The following is a 21,066-nucleotide window of genomic DNA, read 5'->3' on the forward strand; positions in this document are numbered from 1 at the left end:
GCGCCATGCATTGGGGCACTCTTGGTGAGGGTGACCAATCAGTGGATTTTGGGTGTCTAATACCCTTAGGATCGCACATGTCACCCAAGTTGTCACCTACTTCTTTATTAACTATGGCCAAATGTGTACTCTTGGGGTCACTACTTTTGTTGCTAATGTCCACATTGTCCTCATCCGTCAGGGCATCATATTCTTCCTCCTCCTCCTCCTCGGAGGCTTCTCTGCCGTCATCAACTGCCCCCGTGTTTATCGCCCCGGGGGTAGAGGGTGAGAGGTTTGGCACTGCTGCTCTCCCCAGAAAGGCACTTTTCAACTTGCCAAAGGGGTCAGCAACCTCCTGGGGCATCTTTTGGGCCCCTACTTTCTGACCTGTGGAGGGGGGGTAGAAGAGTGGGTGCTCTTCCAGGTCTTTTCCTCCCCTTGGACACAACCTTTTTCTGGGGTTGGCTATGTGAGGTGCGCTCACCAGGGCTGAGTTCTCACTTCCTCTTTTTTGGGCCCTCCCTGTCGCAGCAATAAGGGATTCCAAAGTGATCAGGCGCTCCTGGATAAACTGCACTCCCTGTGAAACAGCTACAGCTAGTGAGTACCCCAGGACTCTCTTGAAGATTAAGGACAGGTCCCTGTCGACTTCCAGCTCCTCATCACTATATTCCAGTGCAGAGCTCTCTGGGTCCATAATACACTTCTCTCCTTACTTCAAGGAAATATTAGTATTATTTATTTATTTACAAAGTCTTACCCTCTTAAAGTGTTCCTTCAAAGCCTGAAGATAGCAGGTTACAGTAGGAAGAAGAAAGTTTCACCTCACACACACTGCACTTTATCCCCATGGACTGTGTCTTTATTCACACCCAAAAACGAAGGATAACTGTTAACCTCTCCGCTTTCTACGAATTGTATGCATCTGATTGACCCTGTGCGATGCGCGTCACGTGTTCTGCAATTTTGCTAGGTCCTTTCCTGTAACGCAATTCTTCTGAGTCGGAAATTAAATCGATAAAACCTGAAATTAAACACAATACATGGTTTACGTCAGAGCTTCAATCTCTGAAGTCATTAACCCTTAAATCCTATCACACATGGAAGAAGTGTAATGCACCATTGCTTCTTAGCAAATACAAAGCTTCCGTCTCCATTTACAAAAAGGCTATCATAAAAGCCAAATATGGTTTCTTTAATGATAGAATTCAAAACGCTCAGCATAACACAAAAGAGCTTTTCTGCATATTAAAAGAACTGGAAAGAACTAACCACTACATTCCAGAGAGATCTATCACAGATGATGTCACTTGGTGTAACGTTATGCAGCAAGCTATGCATAAGAAATTCGACACCATTAAGGAAAATATCCTGGAGAAAATTAATAATTTAAAATGCACCGAGCCTAAGGCTGCGGCTTGGTCCTATCATAGGTCACTGCTCATCCCAACATTTAACTTATCCCCCATGACGGGAAAGGAATTAGAAACTATTATCAACCGACTTAAGCTCACGAAATATAAAAATGATATCCATACCACCATGATAATGAAAACCTGCGCCCCTTCCTTAATTACTTCTATCTGTCAATTTGATAACACTTCTATATCTACTGGCACGGTCCCCCACGATCTCAAGAAGTCATGGGTTATGCCAATCTTGAAAAAACCTGGCCTCTCAGTCGATATGCCAAACAATTATTGACCTATTACTAACACAGCATTCCTACTTAAAATCCTTGATCGTGTGGCCTACATACAAATTGCAGACCATTTAAAGACATATCCTATTCTAAATGACCATCAGTCTGGAATCCGGGTCGGTTTCGGTACTGAGACCGAGCTCCTAGAACTCAAGTCTAAACTGATGGCTTAATGGATAGTAAGGAAGCCTCATTACTTATGCTACTTGATCTTTCGGCGGCTTTCGACCTGGTGGACCATGACATCATGGCCACCAGGTTGTGAGAAGTAGCCAATTTCTCCCCTCCTGCATTTAAATGGGTTCTATCATTTCTTAATAATCGTGATAGCAGAGTCTTTTGAGACACTGCAGAATCTGAGCCCGTTACAACAACCTGTGGTGTCCCCCACAGTGCTTGTACCTACCCCTGTTTTTATGATATCTTCAGAGCTTCTCTGTTTGCAATGCTTCACCATGAGAACATAACATTTACATTTACGTGGATGACACTCAATGGCCCTCATTACGACCCTTGCGGAAATCGAAAAACGATGGCGGAAATGCAATACCGCCATCGAATAGCGCTCGGTGCGACTATGACCCGTCACCGCAAAGTACGAAGCCATTAGCGACACCGTAGTGAACGCCAACGCTAACTGCACCAAGCACGCGCGCGCGCGCCATGCCAAACCTCAAACACCACCATGGCGCAAGGGTACGCCAATTCCGACCCTAGCGGACATGTACCTAACGCCATCAGGCATGGCGTAATGTACCATTCCGCCATGGCGAGAAGTACGGCATCGCGAATCAACCGTAAACGGCCCCACTGAGTGCCTGTACACCGCTCCCTGCCCACAAAGTACAACTCCCCGTAGGTGCAATGAAGTCACAAATGCAACCATTGAAATGTACAAGTCACCCATGCATGGCAACGAACAAAAGAAACACAAGAGGGGCCAATGGGAGCTGCAGGGCACAGATGGCACGAATACAGAAGCCATCCCAATGGACATGACCACAGACCCCCACCAAGAAACGCATGCTAACACAGGCACCTGAGACCAGCAATATCCCGAAAATCACATCAATCCACCAGTCCACCTGGCTGACCGGCATCTGTTACACAAAACCCAATCCCCCGCCCCTGAGCATGACAACATTCAAACAGTCATATTGGCAGCCCCCATCCCTGACCTCACTGGGCTTCGTAGGCAAACGCGCCCAGCACAGTACCACGCAACTAAACCCCGAAGTTGGAACCCAATGCAGATCTCCTCACAACACATCGCCCCCCAAATCGGCATATGCCACATCACTTGCAAAGAAAAACGCTACACGGGCCAAATCAGAATAGAAATTTAATGCACATCAAAGTCACCAAGCCCATACAGCCATCAGGCCATGAACTCCAAAACACCAATCACCATCGTGGGCTGCATCCGCAAGAAATGACCAGCCACTACCTGTGTGTCGCCCTGTTCCCCCATGGTACACAGAGCCACATTCACGTACGAAAAGGCAACATGGAAGCGCACAGAACCGCAGGGCCGTCCCAATGGGGAGGCACTAGTCCAGCTGAAAGGCCGAAATGTTGCTCCGAGCCACCAGTACTGCGTAAGGGCATGTGGGCCATTGGCGATCGTCCCATAAGATCGTAATGCTGCTCCACTGATTAACACGAAGCAGCAGGTGTCGGGAGTAAACCCCATCTGCAGGAGTGGCATACAGATGGCAGTGGCAAAAGGGGAGGAGATACCTGTCAACCAAAAGAACAGAAAAAGAACAGAATGGCCATCAGAACTACATTCAAACAACTCACTTCAATGATCACACGAAATCCACAGCCATATGCATGCTAGCCCACTCAAAAGGATCATCACCACCCCAAAACCACTTGCGACTCATAACCATCTATATCGAGGTGCAAACACCATCACAAACGAGTGTACCTGTGCATGCGTCTGTCAAAACAGATTCCATCAGATGGGAATGTCAACGTGCATGGACACAAGTGTCTGAGTGCGCCTCGAGACAGGGAGGGCTCAACAAGGCCAGATAGACGATGGTCCCACTAAGGCAGCCCTGCATCACATAGCGTAGGGGAGGCGGAAAGATCCCAAGAAGCCCTGTACATGGCAAACTCTGTATCAAATCACCTGCCCATGCATCCATTCATCATTCCCCCATCCCGGGACCAAAACGCCTGATTATTTACTCACATGACATTAGAAACATCCATTGAGTCTGTGCGTCATGCAGCCTGCTAAATCCACAGTGCCCCAGGCCGTAATTCCAGTGTTGTGAAGTAACATGTATCTGGGAACGGCCGGCCTCATCGCCCACGTAGCTATTGCGCATCCCAAACTATTCATATCAATCATTGCTCCCTCGCCATGGGCCCTGTCTCAAGGACACTGAACAATAGAACGTTATATTTTCAGTCAGACCTGTGGGCATCTCCTCGCCGCTAGCTGGAAACCGAAAGCGCTGCCCTTCGAATTCCTCATTTGCAACATCACGTCGAAAAGGCATCTGTGGCCGTTTGAAATCACTAATTATTCAATCGAGTGCGGCTGTGTGTGAAAATGGCAACTGCCTTCACCCACAAATGGGACGCCCCGCCCGTCGTTGCAACTCGGTACAGTGATGTATGAGGGCCCACCGTTACTCGAGTACTACGTTCCACTGACCCTTCACAAGTCTGTTCGCGACTGCACAGATAGTATGGGAAACAATGGGACCACAGCAGAATGAACATATCAACCAATCTTACACGGCCATCGGGTACAAATACATGATTGCAATAGCAAGATACCATTCCCCGAATTGCAGCGTTGTGCGCGGGACGTGCTCGGCCAAAGGGGAGAGCAGTTTGCACAGGTGGAATTAATCACCACAGGTGGAGGCCATACAGCCTGAATACACATAAATTGCACAGCCAGCCTCCTCCCACAACCACACCGAAATGCTACCGGCAGGACTCGCGATGTTGGCCCTGGGGGACCTGATAGCACTGCAAGTACTCCGACTCCAAGAAGAAGACGAACACCATCTACAACCAGCCGCACGGAGGAGACGCAGGAGGAGGAGGAGGGCAAGGCAGGGCCAGCAAGGGCCGCCAGCACAGCCACTACCACCACGCAGGCAGCCCGCAATCCCACGCCTCCGAGCACATCCATTCAACCTCACTGATGAGCAGATCCACACCCTCTACCGTTTGGACCGGGACACCATAGCCGCCATTGTGGACATGACACAGGCTGACCTTGTCAGCATGATTGATAGCCCAACCGCCATCCCACCCCTACTGAAGGTGGTGTCTGTACTCCACTTCCTGGCCACAGGCACCTACCAGCACACAGTCGGACAGTTGCACGGCATTTCTCAGCCACTGTTCTCACGGACACTATTGCAAGTGCTCGATGCCCTCCTGCAGCACGCAGACGACTACATCTCTCTACCACGCTCGGAGCAGGAAATTACCAACACAAAAGTGGGATTCCATGCAGTAGCCGGCATACCGGGTTGCATTGGTGCCATCGACTGCACCCATGTTGAATTGGTCGTCCCACATACCATGGAGGCCCAGTACCGCAACCGGAAACAATTTCATTCCCTGAATGTACAAATGGTGTGTGACTCCAACAGGATCATTACACATTGTTGTGCCCGATTCCCTGGATCAACCCATGATTCTGTGGTCTTGAGGAACTCTACAATACCACGCTACATGGAGCGACACGCAGGGAACAGATCATGGCTACTCGGTGAGTCTCATTACATGCATGATGATGTGGGGTATGTGAATTGGCAATGACCTGGCAGGAAGGGGGGGGGTGTGCGTACGTATCAATGGCATTCCACATCATACGTTTCTCGTCCACATACAGGTGATGCTGGATATCCACTGAAGAGATGGCTCCTCACACCAGTCCGGAACCCACGGGACCAGCATGAGGAGGACTACAACCATGCCCACTCACGTACCCGTGTAGTCATAGAACAGGCATTCGGCCTACTGAAGACTCGTTTCCGCTGCCTCAGCAGGTCTGGCGGGGCACTCCTGTACCGCCATGAGAAGGTTGCAAAGATGGTCATGGCATGTGTCATGCTCCACAACATGTGCGTACGTAGAAATGTGCCCATGCCCCCTGACGCAGAACTGCAAGCACCTGATGATGGTCATGATGAGGGTGGGGATGTGGCAGCACCTCATGGAGTCTGCGAGGCACCGGAGGCCCGTGACATTCGTCAGAATCTCATTGATGTATGCTTCTAGCACTCACGCCTGGTGGCTGATACATGGATACGGGACTCGTGGCACTGCGTGTGTCTGGGACATGCACAATATGGACTGTACGCCTATGATGGCCTAGTACACTAAGATCAATGTCCACACATCTCATTGGTTGATCGTGCACTTTTTATGGCATATGTGATATCATGTTGGACACCCTATCGACCCGCCACCCAAGTGAGCCCAACACACCCCCTCCACCCTCCTACCTCCCCCCCGAACACCAGTGTCCAAAGATGCTCATTGTCAGTGGGCTGTCGCTATTGCAAGCCCCCTCTGCGGGTATCAGGGGCACCCCTGCCTGTGGAGCGCAGGTTCCTTCCAGATCTACGTTGGGGGCTGCCCTGGACGGAACTTGCAACGGATGATGTGTCTGCCTGCTCACGTCCATGCATGTCCCTAAGGGTTTGCGAGAGCTCAGTGAGCACACGGCGCACTGCGGCAAGTTCGGCACATACGTCTTTGGACGTCGCATGCAGTTCCCCCCTCAGGCTCTCGGTGCTTCTCTCCATTTGGACTCTCAGGCTCTCGGTGCTACTATCCATTTGGACTCTCAGGCTCTCGGTGCTACTCTCCATTTGGACTCTCAGGCTCTCGGTGCTACTCTCGATTTGTGCCCTTAGCGTCTCTGTACCTCTCTTCATTTCTGCCCTAAGTGTCTCAGTTGATGTTTCTATGTCTGCCTTAGTGCCCCCACATTCATCGGCATGGTCCTTGAGGAGTGTGGCCATTTGCTGCTGTTGGACGATTAACTTGTCGAGGGACTGTTGCCTCTGCTGGGCCATGGCCATTTGCGGGGGTGGCACAGAGGGGCTGTTGTCCTCATGTTGCCTTGCCACAGGGCTTGTGGGGGATGGCCAGTCGTCGTCTTGTGGCTGCACCTGCGTGGTATCCTCATGTTGTACGGGATGGGACAGACAGGGGGATTGGGACAGGTCATGGATGGATCTGACCTCGACATCCCCGTTTTCTGTGTCCGAGCATGCTGCCATCAATGGGGTGTCACCTATGGTGCTGCTGCCACCAGAGGCAGTGCCTTCTGTGGCATCCATTGGGGGGACCTGTGGTGGTGGTGTTGTGGCCATGCTGGCTGCTGGGGTGCCTGTTGATGTTCCCTCCTCTGTGCTGCCACCTGATTTGTGCTGCTGCCGTGTCTTGATGCGTGCAGCTGAGGTGGAGGGTCTCTGGCCGTTGGTCTTGGCCCTCTTTGCAGGTGTGCTGGTAGGGGTGTCCTGTAGCTCGTCGTTTGGATCGGACCCTGTGGTGGAGTAAAGGAGGGCGAGGGTTATTGATGGGTCTGTGGGAATTGGAATGGCATTGTATCACATGCTTTGGGGTGGTACCTGAGGGTGATTTGGGTCGGGGCCTTGGAGGTGCTTTCATTTGTGTGTGGAGTGAGGGTGCAGTTGTTTGGCAGCCTGCAGTTTGGGTGTGCCTGCTGCACGTGTAGTGCGTGTATTAGGGGTTTTTAATTATTTATGTATTTATTGTGGGTTTTAACGTGCGCTATCAGGCCGATGTGTGTGGACGTTCTCCTGGACATGTGTTTCTGTTGCACTATGTGGACGCATGGTACTTCACATGGATGGACTGTGTGGATTTGGCATTGTTTTATCTGGCCCACCTACCTGAATCTTCGGATGTCTGCACTCCTTTCTCCATCCCTCCGACTCCCTCTATGCTCTCCATTCCGATGGTGGAGGCACAGATTTCTTCCCAGGGGGTCAACTTGATGGGTGATTCAGGACCTCCCCCGGTGGCTGTGGCAATGTTGCGGTTGGCAGAGAGTATGCTGCGGACGCGTATCCGCAGGTCGTCCCATCGCTTGCGGCATTGCTGTGGGGTGCGGGGTGCGGTCCCCACCGCACTTACCCGCTGTGCCACAAGAGCCCATATGGTCTTCTTGTTTGCAAGTGCCGTTCTGGTCATTTGCGTGGAGAAGACGACGGCAGCATTCTCCTGGAGGGTCTCTGTTAGCACGGTGAGTTCCTCACGGGAGAAGTGGACCTGCCGCTTGCGGTCGCACGCTTTCTTCGCTACTTTTCCCATTTTTCTTGGTTTCGCTAGGGTGGGTGACGGGTTGGGGTGTGTTTCAGGGTAGTGATTTTAGTGGTTGTGTGGTTTTAGTGTTTTTATAGGTGTACGCCGGGATGTTTCCCGTTCCGGGCCCATGTTTTAACTTCCGTTTCCGTATATTTCCGGTCACCGTACTTTCCGGTAGGCGCACACTGTGGCGGTATTGCACCTAGGGCGCCGTACGGCGGCGGTGTGGGCCGTTTTGGGGTCATTTCCGCCATCGCGGACTTTGCACTTCCGCCGTGGCGTGGTGCTCGTGCCCGATGGGTCGGAATGGGCCGCACTTTGCTCCTTCGTGCAATGGCGGAAACGCTATTTACGCTGTGGCGCTCCGGTCAGTCACTTTTTCCGCCAGGGTCGTAATGAGGGCCAATGTCTCATCCCGCTCTCCGATTCTCACAGTACAGATGAACTTGCCATCAACAGAGTCTTTACCTTAATTGAAACCTGGATGGTCCACAATAATTTGGCCCTGAATAAATCAAAAACTGAGCTGCTCGTCATAGGTTCTCCATACACTATAAATAAACTTGGTCCACAATATGATGGCTTCCAAATGGGAGAAGAATCTATTAGGCCCCTAAAAAAGGTGAAAACACTCGGAGTGACCTTTGACCAACATATGACTATGAAACAGCATCTTATCAGTTTGGTATCATCATGCGCCTACTACATTAAACTCTTAGCACATTTAAGACGTCTTATATCGCAGGATAATGCAGAGACCATCGCTAGAGCAATAATAGGTTCAAAAATAGATTATTGCTCTAGCCTTCTCATAGGACTTAATGAGTCTGACTGTAATAGATTGCAAGTATGCCAAAACAGGGCTATTAGAGCCATTATGAAACTCAAGTATAGAGATCATGTTATGACGGCAAGACGAGAACTCCACTGGCTGCCCGTAGAGTGCAGATTTCTCTTTAGGACTTTGACTGTCGTACATGAATGCAGATCTGGCAATATGCCTGGATACCTGCAACAGCTCCTTACCAGGAGAAACAATTCTAGAACATTAAGGCCTAACAATCAGCACCTCATGTCTGAACCAAAGTGCCAAACTGCCAGAGTAGCCAATTCAGCCTTCTTCTCCATTGGCCCGAAGGCTTGGAATGCTCTACCATTGGACACGAGATGTATTGAGTCACTGGAAATCTTCAAGAAAAGACTGAAGACCCATCTTTTTAACTAAACTATTTTTGAGTTGTTTCCGGAGTACTACGCTTCATAGCTTTGCATACCAGTCCCTCCATTCTACTTGTTGTACATGTCATGTAGCGCCATCACGCCTTTGGGTCTATGGCCGCGCTATATAAATGTATTAAAGTAAAGGAAAGGAAAGGGCCTACCCAGAGTGCGCTTGAGCCCCGGGGAGCACACCGGTCACACAAAGCGAGCAAGATGACTCACTGTCCCGTTGCGCTCCCCGGGGACTGCTCGCGCACAAAGGATAAAGGAAATCAGTACACAGCCATCCAGCGCCTGTAATATATACAGTCCTCCAGACAGCTAAAGAAAATATTAGAGGTGCGTCTGCTGCCCGTAATAGCTTACACAAGGCATTTACACAGCAATATGAACACGTACGACCAAACAATGTCGCGGGACCCCACAAAAGGAGAATTTCACATTGCATGCGTTATATGTGCTTAATACGCCTCGCTGTACCTACAAACTGCAATACAATCATGTTACCACTAAATAAACCCACACATTACTGCTCAGTATAAACATATAAAAGAGCAATAAACACAGTGACTTATCTGCTTGGAAGAGCAGCAAAGAAGGAGGAGGAGGCACAGGAAGGACATGAAATAAGGGCTGTGCTGGTCCAGGTTGGTTGTTAGACAAGGACATAAAACTACGAGGACTTCTGCGGGTTGGTAGTCCTGTGTAGCGGAAGTTTAAAGAAGCTGCAGTGAAGAATGGCATTCAAGAGTGAAGCAGAATGCTCGCCTCTGGTCTTGACATAGAATTTACAATTATACATATATGTATATAACTCAGCTTTGCCAATAAACCATTGTGTATTTTAGTTAGGATGTTGATTTCTGGTATAACGTAGAGCAGAAAGTACAATTTTTAAAACCTGAAAAAATTAGACTCTTTTTTCTCATAACGCAACTGCAAGCACAACAGCTTGGACTAAATATTTCACAGACTGACGCTTGATGTCTATGCTGTTTTCACTGAGAATCCCTGACTCACTAAAGTTCAGGAGGGCAGTGCAGAACAGGTGAGGAATTAGAAGCGTGCCCTTAAGTTCTTTCCAAAGGCGTGAATCCTGCCTTTTGTAGTAGGGCGGGGCAACGTCGGTGCCACGGCCATATTAACGGCAGGCAAACAGTCCCTTTCAATGGAAATCATTCATGTAGTATACAGTTATACCTGGCCTTAACAGGGACGCTGCTAGGACGTACCCAGCACACGCTGCACCTTTCTCAGTGTGACTTGGGCGTCTCAGCTCCGTGCTGCGCTCTGCACATCATCCATTTCATATACAGCCTCACTGGTTGCAGGGAACGCAAGTATGGGCCGCACACTCGGGAGATTGTGGAGTGCTGGTGGTTGCTGAGGCTGACAGTCCCGGACTCAGCGGGTGAAGTGTCAAATGACAGGGTGAAGTTCTACCTGCTGGCCATGTTCCCTTACCCGTTGGGTCAGATGCACTTGGGGCACGTGAGCTTCTAAACCCTCAGTGACAGCATAGCAGGCCACCAGCACTTGAGCGGCCACCGTGCATCACACCCCATGGGCTGGGATGCTTTTGGACATCCCGCCAAGAACACGGCCATAGAGTGGGGACTGCGGCTCGATGAATGGACCCACAACAACCTACGTAGTATGCGGTAGCAGCTGGATGCCCTGGGGCTGAGCTTCTGCTGGGAATGTGAACTCACCACTTGCCGGCCAGAGTACTACCACTGGAACCAGCTGGTCTTTCTTCCCATGCACCATGCAGGACTAGCATATCACTGCAAGGTGCGCGTCAACTGGGACCTTGTGGCCAGAATGTTCTAGCTGACGTACAGGTGGATGAACTGGGCCGCTCACGGTGCTCCGGAGTTCAAGTGCAACACCGCTACCCTCAACAGTGGTTCCTTCGCACCACCGCTGATGCGCAAACTATGTGGGAAGAGTTGCACAACCTGTGCGCTGGCTGGGAAGGCATCAAGTCCATGCAGGCCAACTGGATCGCCGACTGCACCAGCTGCTTCTTTCACTACAGTCTACCCGGCTCTGATGAAAGACTCTCTGCTTATGCCTTCTCTCCTGAAGCCCTATATGGCGCCTACACTCTGTCAATCCTGCCCAGTCACCATCTGCTGCATGGGGAGAGTCCCTTGAGGTAGGCCCTGCGGGACTGCCTGATCCTGGGTTAGGACTGCTTGACCCCAGTGACTTGTCCACTGAGTGGCCGCCACATACCCATTGTCATTGCCGCCAGCTCTGAGTTTGAGGGCTACCTAGACACTTAGGTCTGTACACCTTGTACCGGCTCTGAAGAGGCAGAGGTTGTTCGCTGGCTGTATATCGCCTTCCCCCAAGTACTTCAGAAACTGGAGGATGGCACAGAGCACCCTGTGAACTCTGGACCATTTAGTGGTATGAGCAGGCAATTACACGTCACACCCGAAATATGGGAGCTGGTGGTCACATGACAAGTCCCAAATTACGTGACTGGCTCATATCATGACAGCGCTATTGGGGCACCCCTATCCCAAATGTGCGCTGCACCTCCTCTGGGGCAGTGCTTGTTCCTAAGGAGGAGCCTGTTACCCTCCCCTGCATGAGCACACTTACCAGGAAGGGTGGCTCTCCTCTGTCCTTGAAATCAGACTGGATTAACTGCAAGTGTCCTCAGTGCAGAGAGAGAAACTGACACTACGGATACATTTGTGGACTCATGGTATTATTATAGGTACACTGACCCCAACAATACACAAAGGTCTAATTAGTCATATACATAAATGAACTGATCTTCCAGAAATTAATATCAATAAAGGACCATGTCACCACATTACCAATCTTCTGATGCCTGATGGCACAAAGAAGAGCAGTTTCTTGGTAGAGGGGTGGCAAGTAATTTACCACTGTTCCAGTCTGGATACTTGTGGCAAAATGAGACCACTTTTTAGGGCATTTCCATACATCCCCAGGCCACTCATTGGGTTATATAAAGATAGTATTTGTATTTGTATTTTAGAACATCAACAGTACATAAAATCAGTATAAACAATAATGTTCACAATAGCCAGTAGGAATCAGACAGGAGATTGAAGTAGATGAGTTTTTAGAGAACAGCGAACTAGTGAGTAAGATGTAATAGATCGAAGAGAAAAAGGAAGGAGATTCCAGTGGAGAGGAGCCAACAACTGGAAAGATCGAGAACGAGATTGTGCTCAAGGGGCACATGGAACAGTAAGTAGAAAGAGTCCAGCAGAGCGGAGAGAATGAGATGGAGAGTAAAATGAAAGAAGAGAAGCACGATAGTCAGGAGCAAGACCATGTAAACATTTGAATACTAAACAAAGGAAGTTAAATTTCAACTGAGAATGAAAAGAAAGCTAGCCAAGAGTGTTAAGTGAAGTAGAAATAGAATCACAATAAGATAATAAACAAAGCGAACGGATAGAGGAGTGATAGATTGATTTAGGAGGTGCTAGTCGCGAAAGAGGAAGGCCAAAAAGCAGAACAGAACAGTAGAAAAGTCAAGAGAAGTTTAGAGAAGAGACCAAAAGCTTTGCAGCATGAAATGTAAGAAAAGGATGAATTTTACAGATATTAAAGAAAAGAAAACAACAGGCGCTAGAAGTAAGAGAGATGTTGTGACTAAAGGAGAAGTTAGAGACAAGATAGAGTCCAAGATTACGAGCAGTAGGAGAGATAGGCAAGGAAGAGGGCGGAAAACGGATGAAAAGTTGCAGTAAAGGGGCAGGAAGAGTAGTCGCTGGGAAGAAAAGAACTTCTGTTTTGTCAGTATTTAAAGTAAGAAAATGAGAGATCATCTATGACTCAATAGCAGTGAGACAGGCAGAAAGTGTGAAGTCAATACTCAGTACTCAGTCAATAGGACACGTGCATGTCTAGTTCAGAGGTAGTTTATGAGTTTCTTGGCATCAGCCCCTCATTGGTGGGCATTAGAGAAGTATTTCAAGATTTACTGAAGTGGTGAGAGGTTCTTAAGATGTTTATTTTGCCTCTATAGAAATACCACCATGTTATTGACTGTAGAGTTTCCAATTAAGCTGAGGATTGTGTTTCTTGAAACAGGAGACACAAAGGATTACCTTATAACATGGACCACCATTTGAGTAGAAAGGTATTTCTTTGCAGTGGTCCTCATTAGCACAAGAGTTGTTTGTAACATAATGGGTCTTAAAGTCGGTATTGAACCTTCCATTGCCTTAAATTGTTCATTAACCAGTGTCTAATGGAGAAAACAGGGAGGTCGTACAGCAAGAAACCCGTCTATGAGGTTGTGGGAAATGCAATGCAGAATTTCAGGAAAGAATCCGTTTTTGGTAAGTATCCTAACATTACATAGGAACTTGTAAGCACTCCTCTGAGTGTGTATCATTGTGATTCAGGGGTGGTAAGAGAATAAGAAGGGATCTCAGTACAAAGCGTCAAGATGGCACTAGGTGGTCTTTTTACTGGTCCTAATGTGTAGTGGGATTGATTGAACCTTTAGATATGGCGTGGTCCTTGTAATTGCAATCTGATAAAGATATTAAATTCTTCTTGCTGTCTATCTTCACTGACCACATCTTTCCTCATGGCTCCGACCAACCTTGATCTAGAGGGTGAATACAGGCTTGCAAGGACGATCTCGGGCCTACGGACAGGATTAGCTCAGTTAATATTCACCGTGATCAGTCTGCAATTAGTTAAATGGAGATGTGTTCCTTTTCGATAACTGGTTTTAATATATTTTTTATTGCCTTAAAATCAACATTCGGTACATTTTCTGGCTATTAAATTCTTAAAGTTAATTGCTTGCATCAGGCCCAAGCGCAATTAAGTATTCCTAATTGTCTTGATAAAAATGCATCCATGCCTGTTCAGCAGCACAGCCATTTGTTTTCTCTAAAAGGTTCACCTGAGTTTTCGTTCAAAACAAAGCATTTTTTTAGGACATTACATTTTTTCCAAGAAGCCAAGAAGAAGCACATTTTTATCGATTGCTTAAAGTGAAGAAGATTTCCATTGGTCATTGTTTTAAAATACATTTTGTTGAGTCATATATAGACATACAGCAGTTGCTCAAACACATTAGAAAATGTAACAATACCTTTCACTCTGTTTTTAATCATTGTCATTTATATTGCCATATTATAAAGCATTACCAAGAAACAAAATGCCAAATAAGGGTGGCATGTTCATAAAAGGTTACCATACGAACACGCTTAGAAGAACATGCACAAATAAGCATGGTAAAACAAAGAGGTGATGGCAGGAAGGTTTGTAATTAATCTTATCCACTGGCAATTGCTCTGGGCAACCCTGCAGACCAGCGTTCTTCGCCTGCCAAGCATTACAAAAGGGGAAAGACCATATGCAAATCAGGCTTAGTCCCAGCCCCAAAGGGGCAATCCATCCCAAACTGCTAGGTCACATCCCATCAGCGCGAGACCACAAGCACCCCCAGACATGTTTTGGCCTCATTGGGTGTCACCAGTGAGGAGTAGCTTGGGTCTCTAGGCAGTCATGGAACCCAAGTCTGGGCATACCTATCCCACTTGGGGTGACAGAGAAAAAATGAAGAGGAGATGGCTGAAAGGTTTGGAATTAATCTTAAACCTCTGGAAATTGCTCTGGGCAACCCCATAGACCACAGTTCTTCACCTGCCAAGCCGTTACAGAAAGCGGAAAGACCTTATGCAAATCAGGCTTGGTCCGACACCAAAATGGTTTGTAAAAGGAAGTACAGAGACAAATGATGGGTCAGGGAAGACAAACAAGATAAATTATAGAAGTTGAGTCATACCTTAAACTATTGATAATACATCTGATAAATAACATTTAATTACGTTGATGTGTAACAAACCCATTTGCTGGACATCTCAATGTGTTTGTATGTTTTGGAGAAACAACCGGTTTAAATATATTGACCAGTCTGATAACTACAGGTGAAGGAGAGAAAAGGAAAAAGGGAGAATTAAGTGTATATTTCCGCAAGTTTTATGAAAGTGGGAGCAAAGTTTTGTCTCGAAAACATATATATAGAGTGGTGTCTGCTTATCCACAACACTGTCACATTGTGATCTGAATGGCGACCTTTTTTGAAGGAGTACACGGTCATAAGTAATGGATGAGGGGACATCTTGATTCTCGCTAAATAGAGCGGCCATTTTGAATGTTCAATAAAGGTCTTGTGTCAAGTATATAACACAAAATACGACATAATCGGCATTGGAAAAGAGGATATCTTATTTTCAAACTCAACATACTTTAGGGGATTCTTCATGGGGTCACCACCAGAAAATACATATTGTACTATATATCCCAAGAATAATTTGGCCTGGCCCACATGGGTGCAAAAAGGCGTTGCCAACGGCTGGCCATAAAGGACCCACAGAGGCAAATACGTTATTTTCATTTAACCCCTTTTCAGAGGTGTAAACATAAAACAAATTAAAAAAAAGGCTTAACATGAGCATTTCTATCAGAGCTTGTAAATGCTAAGCGGACTTCACCTAGCATTGGATTGCCATTGTGGCTGGTATGTAACACAGAAGACCAGCTGCAGGGGAAACAGGCGTAGGACTAGCGCATCCCTTTGCTATCGCAGATAGGACAGCCCCTATTGCGGCACCTTCCCTGCCTAGATAGTTCTGCGGCTGGATTTGAGCTTGCAAGCTCGCCTTTATTAATCTCTGCTCCCTCAGAAGGCAGGAATCTCCCTGACTTGGGACACACCAGTCAGGAAAGCGTTGTGTGAATCGGCCCTTTGATATTTGGTTTTTGATGGGGTTTGGGTCCAATTGTAAATAACGAAGTGGGCGTCCTCTTTGCCGAATCAGAGAATAAGCAAGATGTCGACGTCTTTCTGTACTGAAAACTAAGCTTTAATTGAAAATGTGGGATGACCAATTACATAAACCATCTGGTTTACTGCTGTCTAACACTGACAACGCTTCATGGGTTGCAGGAGTGTTTCCTCTTGCTATTTTAACTGAGAAAGTGAAGTGACTTAAAGATGAGGCATTTTAGAAGCAGAAATTGGGAGACCTCCAGTCTTCAGTGGTATATTAGTATTATGATCTATTTTCCATTCTTAAAAGTCAATATTTATGTGCAAAGTGATGCTAAGTGGAGCAGTTTTGCAGGAGGCGCTGCTAAGAACAGGAATACTCTGAATGTTATTGCTTTTGTCTGATGACTCGACGATCTACATTGCACCTGGCTTTTTTTAAATCCTTGCCACAGCGCGTAGCGCACTTGTGTGTGCAAAGTGGTGCTAAGTGGAGCTTTCTTGTTGGAGGCGTAGCTAAGCGGTGGGATACTCTGAATGTTATTGCTTTTGTCTGGTGACTCGACGATCTACATTGCACCTGGCTTTTTTTAAATCCTTGCCACAGCGCGTAGCGCACTTGTGTGTGCAAAGTGGTGCTAAGTGGAGCTTTCTTGTTGGAGGCGTGGCTAAGCGGTGGGATACTCTGAATGTTATTGCTTTTGTCTGGTGACTCGATGATCTACATTGCACCTGGCTTTTTTTTCAATCCTTGCCACAGCACGTAGCGCACTTGTGTGTGCAAAGTGGTGCTAAGTGGAGCTTTCTTGTTGGAGGCGTGGCTAAGCGGTGGGATACTCTGAATGTTATTGCTTTTGTCTGGTGACTCGACGATCTACATTGCACCTGGCTTTTTTTAAATCCTTGCCACAGCGCGTAGCGCACTTGTGTGTGCACAGTGGTGCTAAGTGGAGCAGTCTTGTAGGAGAGGGAGAGCAATGCCAGAATGGTAAAATTACTAACTATTTTGGACAGGGCTGCGAGTCTACCTGCGTCCATGGTGAGCTTCGAGGTAGTCCAAGTCAATGCACAACAAACTCCCAATGAAACAATGATAGATAATAACTCACTTTTAGAACTTTGCTACTCCCCTCAAAATGAGCTTGGAAGTGGCACACAACCTTTGCAACATGAGGCGGATGAAGAACAAAATAACGAGACATTGAAAGATACAGAACCTCCATGACATGAGTTGAGTAACAGCCTGATGGTAACCCCTGAACTTTTTATTGTGATCAGTAATGAAAATAATGATGCCTCAGTGATGGAGAGTTCAAGGATATCGTCTGTATCGTCAGTCACCTTGCAGTTTGCAGTTCAAATCTTTGTGAAATTGTGTGGCAAAATACATGCAGACTTAAATACTCAAGGCAAAATGATACAGCAACTGGACTTCAAGTTAAGTGATATGCACGAGGCCCTGGGCCAAATGTGAACACTATGCCTGATGGACGCGTTGTGAACAGTGTCGGTCCAACTGCAAAGCCCACAAACGAGAAAGTTATCATCACCCCTCAGGCAGAGCAGATGAAGTCAACAACAGCATTACTGTCAGAAATATGCCAGGGGACGATGCCAGGTGGTATATGTCTGTGTGTACGGATGGTCACACTGTGGCTTGAGTTAGGCTTGATATCGTTGACTGGCCTTGTCTTGTGTAGAATGGGTGTATTATATATCAAAATGAAGAAGGATCCGACATGCCCATTGTTAAGTCTGCTAAGTAAACACCTGACAGCCAATTTACTAGTACCATTTAGCTGTTTGGTGGAGAAATGATATGTTGAAATTGGCTGGGCTCCTGTATGGTCAAAGGATTTAATTAAACTTAAAAAAGAGTTTATTAGGAAAATCTGTTAGATAACTGATTTGGCGTCCTTGAAATCAATTCAGGGGTTTATGCTTGTGGGCCATTCTTTCCTAAAACCAAAAGGCTATCTGGAACTTTGTCCGGCACCTAACCTTAGAGGTTTTACTCTTCTCTTAAGGCTAGGGCACCTTCGGGCACTCTTTCTGTGAAAGGTTCTGAAATCAAAATCTTGGCAGAGAATAGAGTTTGCAGGATTTGTAAAGAAAATGAATGTGATCGTGACAAATCGGCATGTTTTAATGGCATGTAAACATTTGGATACAGTCTACATGACCCTTCTAGGTAAATTTGTACATGAGCATGAAAGTATACAGTCTGGTGATTTCTGAACCTATTTACTAAGCATAGGTAGAATAGCCAACATAGCGCTCTTTAGAGTTTGGCCATTGGTGGCTGCCACACTCGTGTTGAGTCCTGGCTGATGCTATGAATGCATGTATGAAATCACTCTCCCATATATGGATTTTATATATTCTATGATATCGAATTTTTATTTTTGGTATACGCTCTATACAGAATGATGATGGTTAAGTCATGTTGCATTGTAATTAATTGGGTATTTATTGATGTTTTTTGTTGCATTGATATACATGTGAAAAGTTCAATTTCAACTGTTGCACATAAATAAAATTAAAAAAATATATACAATGAAAAAGACAGAGTAAAGTATATTTTTAAAGTATATATATTTATGTAAAACATCATTAGCAAGAAACATGAACCCCTACCACCAATTTGTTTTGAAAATGTGTTGAGCTTTTTTATATATTCATCAAAAAATATCAAAAACTTGTATACATTTTTTCACATTGGTCAAAAAGGGAGCTGATGATGGACATGTCGCATGAAATTGCTTCTCGAACTCAACGGGATTTGCTGGATCCTGTGCACGCGCCAATCACACAAGCAAACCAGTTGTATACACTGCGGCCCTATCACCATGGGATTGCGAGTGTCTGTGGACGCTTATGATACATGTCTTCCCTCTTCGGTACCTGTAACAGCTATGAAAATGCTCATATGAAATTATGTCGATGAATTTTTCAGCATGAGTCATACATGTGCAGGCAATGTGACTGGGAGCTTTCTGAAATATGACACTTGAATGCTAATCCTAGATTGTTTTGAAATCAGCTATGAGACAGGGAAATTGTGCAGACACATTAGTCACCACAATGCCATAGGTCCCTTTTTATACTATCAAAATGGGGATTAGAGAGTATTGTGAATTTGTGGTTCTGCTTTGACACCAAAGACATCATTTTCCTCTGAACAATGCTGCAATCACTCACACTCGTACAGCATGATGGATATGTTACTGCTTTATGGGCAAATACTACTTGAAAAGCACAGACGATGAATGCATATATCGAACATTTGAATCCTGACAAAGCAATCAACTGGAAATCACATCCGATCATCTGTGTTCTAGTGGGGTGAGCTACATGTCCCAATTCTTTGCTAAATATGGCTACTTAAGGAGCGTTATTATTTTACAATAATCACAATCACACACAGTCATTAGAGGTGTGGATATGGACATTTGAGTACATATAGCACATAGAAATTGCCACTTTGTTTTGAATGGGATCTCAGCACTATTTAGTGTTAGATCAATCTTTCATACCGCTCATGTGTTTAGAACAGAGGATAGCACAGGGGCCACGTGCTGGTCTTAGAAGCAATACCATGCAGAGCAATGGAGGTTCGAATCCCGGATCCATGCTTAGACACCCAACTGAGGTATCATAAAGCTGTTTTGGGCACATTTATATTTCTGAATAACTTGATTATTGGTTTTGCACAACAGACCACTCATGCTGGGCTTTAGGCAGCCCAAGTGACCACCGCCGTCATGTGCTTTCTCCAACACACCAAACGGAAGCACAAGTGCATAACTGTTTCAAGCACAAGCTGGGCTCTTCCTCGTTACTGTCACTAAGTGATCATGGAATCAGGAAGAGGCAAGAAACCGCTCTGTCTTTTTTTCTAATCTTTGTTAAAACCCAGGAATAGAATGTGCACTCTAGTTTAAAAAGAAATACTGTAGCTTTTATAGCTTGTGATTTGTAACCTCCCCTTTCCCCTGTTTGTCCCTCCGTTGAGTGTTGTGTGTTTAGGGTGTTGGGTTAACTAAATGTCTCTGGGAATCAGAAAAAATGCATGGAGTTCTCCAGTTCCTCATGAAGCCCCGGGTTGGCTCCTTTTTGGTAGCCTGATAGGTCAGTGCTTGTCTAGACACAAAAGTATGACAGCATATAAAATACCAAGTCCATACACTGAAAGAAATGTCACATATCAAGTACACTGCCCATAAACATTTCTCCCCACCATCAGGGACATCTCAGGGTCTTTCCCATCATTCATAGTCTTTGGGCATGATGGGGGATGGTCTCTAGATTGCCTAACGTTGGAGTATGACTTTAGGTGGCTCAGGTGTACCAGATGTTAGACCACCCTGCTTCCCACAGGAAGGCCCATGGTGTTGAACTAGAGAGGGGTTAACTAAGGGCTCCTACACTAGATCTCTAACTAGCTCTCTAGAACAGGCTCCTGATTCTGGAGACTACCAACCTTTTCTCTTTCCTCCTTGATGTCTTGCCCCATGCTCATACCTGCAGGGGGGTCTCTTTCCACTTCCTAACTACTGGCCCTCCCCCGCAGCTCCTCAACATCTCACCCAGGGCCCATTCCTTCATTCACTTCTTTTGATGGATCGTGCCTCTCTCTTACCCCTCGCCTGTCAGCTGTTGTTTCTTTCCCTTACACTTCTCCTACCTCTTCAATCCCCCTCTCTGCAATCTGTCTCACTCTCTCTCCCTTCTTCAACCTACTCCTGATATTTGCCTTTTCCTACTTTCCCCTACCACTTTCTATGGCTCACTATTCCTCCTTTTGTCCCACCTCCTACTTTCTGTTCCTAATGTGTTCCTTCACCTCTTACTTACTCCTCCCAACTCCTTTGAACATTCACCTGATGTTCTCCATCTAGTTGGTCACCTGCAGGCACTGGATTTGATGGGTGTATTTTCTGCTTCCAGAGGTTTTTCCTTTTTTAGCTTCAGTCATCGTAGGGGTTTGAAGCGGAGTGCTGGGATGGGACCCTCCGCTGACAGGGCCATCAAAACCCACCCTTGA

At 46.5% G+C, this 21,066-nt stretch overlaps 1 protein-coding gene and 1 pseudogene across 1 annotated transcript in view; both read left to right on the forward strand.

The window, feature by feature from the left end:
* The window catches only part of DNER (delta/notch like EGF repeat containing), a 1,567,341-nt gene that overhangs the window by 293,872 nt on the left and 1,252,403 nt on the right, over positions 1-21,066 (forward strand). The gene's annotated exons all lie outside the window — the stretch shown is intronic.
* On the forward strand, positions 1,857-12,000 carry LOC138492767 (probable leucine--tRNA ligase, mitochondrial pseudogene; annotated as a pseudogene).

This window comes from Ambystoma mexicanum, chromosome 10, assembly GCF_040938575.1.
Source record: "Ambystoma mexicanum isolate Mex_15411 chromosome 10, UKY_AmexF1_1, whole genome shotgun sequence".
Taxonomy (NCBI): Eukaryota; Metazoa; Chordata; class Amphibia; order Caudata; family Ambystomatidae; genus Ambystoma; species Ambystoma mexicanum.